A 5,987-nucleotide genomic window follows, 5' to 3' on the forward strand; every position below is an offset into this window, starting at 1 on the left:
AAAACTCTGATGAACCACCCTAAAACTCTGATGAATCACCCTAAAACTCTGATGAACCCCCCTAAAACTCTGATGAACCACCCTAAAACTCTGATGAATCACCCTAAAACTCTGAGGAATCACCCTAAAACTCTGATGAACCACCCTAAAACTCTGAGGAATCACCCTAAAACTCTGATGAATCACCCTAAAACTCTGATGAATCACCCTAAAACTCTGATGCATCACCCTAAAACTCTGATGAACCACCCTAAAACTCTGATGAATCACCCTAAAACTCTGATGAATCACCCTAAAACTCTGATGAATCACCCTAAAACTCTGATGAATCACCCGGAAACTCTTTACACCTGTAGTGATGTATCATATCTCTTTCTAGCAAAAAACAAACAAACAAAAAACAAAACAAAACAAAAACATCAAAAATTAAATGTCTGCAACCATTTGATTTTTCTGCATAAAGCATTTGGTCCTCATTAAGAAATGGCTTCCAGAGCCCCGCAACCTCACTCACACAACCAGAAGACTCCGAAGAGCCCACTTTGGGAAACCCTGCTCTAACCAATTGCTGTTTTCTGTCGACCAGAAAAATATGATTGCGAATTATTTAAGACTAGCGGCGGGGAGGGGGGGGCTGTTTTACCCGGTTGTAAAATACGCTTAAATATGATATTTTAATTTATCCAGATTTCGTATATATTATTTTAGTTGTGATTGCAAAATAATAAAAAAAGTATTTTGGTGCCATCAGCTAGAATCGAAACCAAAAGCAAAACTGTAGCATTCAAACATAACACACATATGAACTGATTAATAATAAACTAAGATGAGTGTACAAAATGTATAACGATTTTTTCAATTTTGATCCTGTTTTTAACTCCTTAAAAACCATTAAAAAACAACGGTTCATTAAAACTCCAATCATTTGAGGTCCCTAGCGCTGCTCTGCGACTTTTAGTTTCAGAAGAGAGTTTGAAAATATGGAGACAGATAGACAGACAGACAGACATAGCGAGTTTTATAAATTAGGCTTCTACCCAGTCATGGTTGACGGAACGAGAGCATGCAACCTCCGTTGATCAAATAAAGGGTTCTGTTCTAAATTCTGTTTGCAACGTTTAAAATTGACAAAACATTTGAAAAGAAAAATTTGACATGACCTTTTAGTTATTTATTTCATTCAGTTTCACATGCAAATTGCCAACATGTATTTACATCACGACACAATATGTTCTTTATTTCTTTCTCTTTTCTGTTAGATAGCAGTCCTTTCTTTTAAGATACCATCAGCTGTTGTGTTGCAGTAATTCTCTCTAGGACACAAGTCGGCTAGCTCTCTTTCAAAGAGGTAGAAGGAGGAGGAGACTCACGTGCTTGTCAAGCGTACCTTCCAAATCGCCACACGTTGTCCCGTTTTCTTTTCCGCTTCCTTTTCTTTTGATCTTGATGCAGATATATGCATTTCATTCCGTGATGTCACGCTCACGCCATGGCTTAAATGCTGGCACGACATTAACTCAACACACGTCGTCGTACATTTCCTGGCTTGGTCCTTAAATTATAGAGCCAGCAACTACATTACACATACAGATATCCAAGTTCGACAAGATACACCTGAAAAAGGTCATAGGTTACATCGACCAAAATTTTGTGAAAATAACACGCAAGATGAGAACAGTAGTCCAAATAATCAAAATAATTAAAAATTGTCAATCCTCATCTAAAAAATTCAAAACCAATCCTGAAGCATTATTTTCATGATTTGTGGAAGTGGGTTTAGTTTTATTAAATATTGGGTGAGTAAAATTTTTGATAGTTGAGGAAAGTAGGAAATAAAGTTTTTTTTAATTTTTTATTTTTTATTACATTTTCACACCAAACAAGGCACATTGCCACTTTGGTGTAGCGGGCTACTATCAGGGGCAGCAACTACTGGGGGACTATGTAGGGATTTGGGCAGCAAGATGTTGGTTCACGTTACACTTGAACTTCTGCATGTCAGTACAGTTGGGGAAGCAGGGTCCTGGAATGGAATTCCAGAGTCTAGCGGTTCTGGGGAAGAAACTACTGGAGTAGAAAGATCTTTTACATCTAGGGATCTCTACTGTGTGTGGGTAGGATTTAGCTGCCTGTCGGGTTTGTCAAGGGGCACAAGTGTCTGCAGTTCGTCAGAGCATTCACCATTAAAATACTTGTAGAACAGGCAGAGGGATGCAAAGTTTCGTCGATGGGACAGAGACTGAAGCTTAGATGCCAGTTCAGGGCCTATCAGATTGACAACTCTCTTTGAACCTTGTCTAGGAGCGAGAGACTAGCAGCAGATGCACCAGCCCAAATGTGACAGCAATACTCCATACATGGGCGAATGATGGCCTTATAGAGGTACAGGATACTTTCAGGTGTCAGTAGTTTTCTAGCACGGTAGAGAGAACCTACCTTCTTCGCAGTGGCCCTGGCAATGTTTTCAATGTCATTGTTCCAACTCATGTTTCCTGTGAACGTTAGGCCAAGCAGTTTGAAAGATGTGCTCTCAGATAGGGAGTCTCTGGCCATTGCTATTGGTGGCAGAGAAGGTTTCTTGTAATTACTGAAGGAAATAAGTTTAGTCTTGGCAGCATTGAATGTGACGATCCATTTTTGTCCCCATTCTACTACAGATCGAAGGTCATCCTCTTGTGTTTCTTCAATTTCTTTAGATATGTGTTCATTTGTTTTCCTGTCATGCCTGTTATAGAGTGTGGTGTCATCAGCATATATACCCATCTCAGAGGCAGTTTTGTCGGGGAGGTCATTAATAAATATTAGGAACAATAGAGGTCCAAGGATAGACCCCTGAGGCACTCCCACATTTATATCATATTGTTTAGATGTACGACCGTCGAGGACAATCTGGATTTTTCTCTTATCTAAGAAGGATTTAATTATGTTAAGTATTCTACCAGTGATACCGTATGATTTAATTTTCCTGAGGAGACTAAAAGCCTTAGATATATCTAGAGCTACCGCTCTAATCAACCCGACCTCCTGTGTGCTAGGAGTGGATATGACATCACATGGCTAAAAGAGGAGAGAGCAAGAGAAAAAGGGCAATCGGTTGGATGTCTCGGAGTAAACTAGATAGACTTAAGATCAACAACTAAGAGGCAAAATTTCGGTAGCTTGAGATGCCCCCTGACTGCTGGCGGAAGAGAGGTCAACACCGACATCTTTAAGATCTTTTCTTTAACTACGTTTCTTTGTGCTATTGTGAAACATTTTTTCATGTGCCTCGGTTATAGGAGGAATGGTTTCACAATCTTAGGAAGTAAAGTATGGATTTGTGATTTATGCTTGTATTCATAATCACATATACAAGGTGCCTTTAATAAGTTTCAGACTGATTTTGTACAGGAATTTAAAATTGTCGTGGACTCTTGAAAACTTAGTATGTTATTGCTTTGCATCTTATGAGATGACTGGCCAATTTTTATGATTTCAGGTTCAAATGAACAGCTACAGCAGAAATTGGAATATATCCTACTAAAGCTTGATTGTCACAACTGGTGAATTTCAAAAATGCAATTTGGACGTGAGGACACTTTAGAAGAATGATATGCAGTAAAATTCTGTTTTAAACTTGGAAAAGTGCCACAGAAACGTATAGAATACTTCAGACTACTTTGGACCATCTTGCATCAGTTTTTTGAGTGGCATAAGAGATTCAAGGAAGGCAGGGAGTCTAAGGGATGATGAGAGGTGTGTGGGAGGAGTAAGGAAATCAGAACACCAGAGTTGATTGGCCAAATAAAGAATTTCATGGATAAGGACCGTCGTGTTTATAGAGACAATAAATGCACAGTTTGATGTCAGTGTGGGAACTGTACACACAATTATTTGTGAGGAACTGAAGATTCGGAAGATTTGCACAAAGTTTATCCCAAGAGTGCCCAATCCTTGTTACAGACTATTTGGCCAAGATGGGCATCAAGACAGTTCTGCACCCTCCTTATAGTCTAGATCATGCTCCCTGGGACTTTTGGTTATTTCCTAAGCTCGAGGAAAATCATAGAGGCTTTTGTTATGAGACAAGTGAGGAAATGAAAGAGGCCGCGATGAGGGTCATTGACATGCTCACACAAGAGGACTTCTATGGAACCTTCCAGAAGTTGTTAAAACGGTACAACAAGTGCATTCCAGTCGGAAGGGATTAGTTTGAAGGAAAGAGTTTCATGCGTGTACCATCAATAAAAGTGCTCATACGAAAAGTCTGGAAATTTATTTAAGGCACCTCATATTTTATTTAGTTGTGATGCGTAAGATGTTAAGCCTATCCTAAAAAGGGAGGTGATACAAAAAGTGTTTTGAGAAATTAAAAAATAAACAAAACGTTAGATACATAACAGTGTGACACGTTTATTAGTTTCCTCAGCATTAAATAAAAAACAGTTTCATATATTGCTTTTTCAACATAAAAATCTTTTATTAATTCATTTATTGAGGACTGTTATCCTCATTTTTTTAGTTGTCGTCTCGCGACGTTTCGGCCAACTATTCCTCTGGTCTTCATCAGTTGGTAACTGCGACGGGATAGGAACTCCGAATCTCCTAACTGCATCCTCAGCAATTACGGCCTTCCATAGTTGTTGTCGTCTCACCACGTTTTTGGCCAAGTAAGCCAGATGCAGTTTAACTTTCTGCCACTGAAATAAAATATTGTTGTTGTTTTGAAAGAGGTTTTGTTTTTCCTTCTGTGTTATGGTTTTGCTTACTATTAATATATAGAGGTACTGCAACGTTGTGCAGTCTTTCGAACGGTTCCTAATAATCTTCTGTAACATTTCAACAGACCAAACACGTTGTATGCAGAGACAGTCACAAAGGAAAGAAATTCGATTTTTTTAAAATATTTTAACAGAAGGCATTTATTAATGGTACTTTCCAAACCATGCCTGCATCTTGTTTATTTTTTTTACAGTTAATCTCGCCTGCTACATGGCTAACAAAACTCTGCTGTCTCGATACATCCTCACCAGTCTTCCACACCGTCATACGTCCATCTCACATAGGTACGTGTCTTGTGTTCAATAGGCTTGAACTATGTTCATTACAGTTCAAACCTCTCTTGGACCCGCAACGCCATCTGGTACTGTTGAAAAGGAACAAACAAACTGAAATAAATAAATCCGACTCGGCTTTTCTTTCTGTTTTAGCAAAAGGCATGTATTACTATTACTTTCCAAACAATGACTGCTTCTTGTTTTTCTAACTGTTCATTTTGTCTGCCATGAGATTAACAAAACACTGCCATCTCGACACCAGCTTAAAAGTCTCTCACAACCACTGCAGAACCACACGTCCATTTCACATGGTCGTTTTCTTTTCTGCTCCTTGCCAACGTTATGCATATTTTTCTCTTTTTTTCTTTTCCTTCTGACCAAGTCCATGCACACTTTCCAATTTGCATATGTGTTCAAGACGGCTGCCGCTGCTGCTAATACCTTCGCTAGCCATCAATCCTTCGGTTGCTGGCTGATATCTTCACACGTGCTCATATGTGCTCTGTTACATACGTGCGTCCCGGTCACTCACCACATGGTTCCAAAATCTCTCTCCATTTTTCTTTCCTTCTCTTCTTCCACTGTAACGTACCCTCGCACCACGGCTTGGTCATTTGCATATGTGAGATACTGCTGCTGCTACACGCACGTCAGCGGCTCTGTTACAGTGCATCTCGCATCTCTAGCCATTCCCCGATCTCTGTAGATCTCAGTGTTTTAAGATAGCGTTTATTCTGAACCAAAGTCGATGTTGGAGAAAATATAAATTATCAGGAATACAAACATGATGTACACTACGAGAGGGCACACGATATTTATTGGGTGCTCGAGTATAGGAGTAACATTACTTTGAATCCTTTTGGGGTTTTCTATTTCTACAACGGTTTCTTCTCCATGTAATCGCTTAACATCTACGACGTCTTTACGACCAATCGATTCTATTTCCTCCTC

The sequence above is a fragment of the Euprymna scolopes genome, chromosome 38 (genome assembly GCF_053919585.1).
Source record: "Euprymna scolopes isolate OS-2025 chromosome 38, ASM5391958v1, whole genome shotgun sequence".
Taxonomy (NCBI): Eukaryota; Metazoa; Mollusca; class Cephalopoda; order Sepiida; family Sepiolidae; genus Euprymna; species Euprymna scolopes.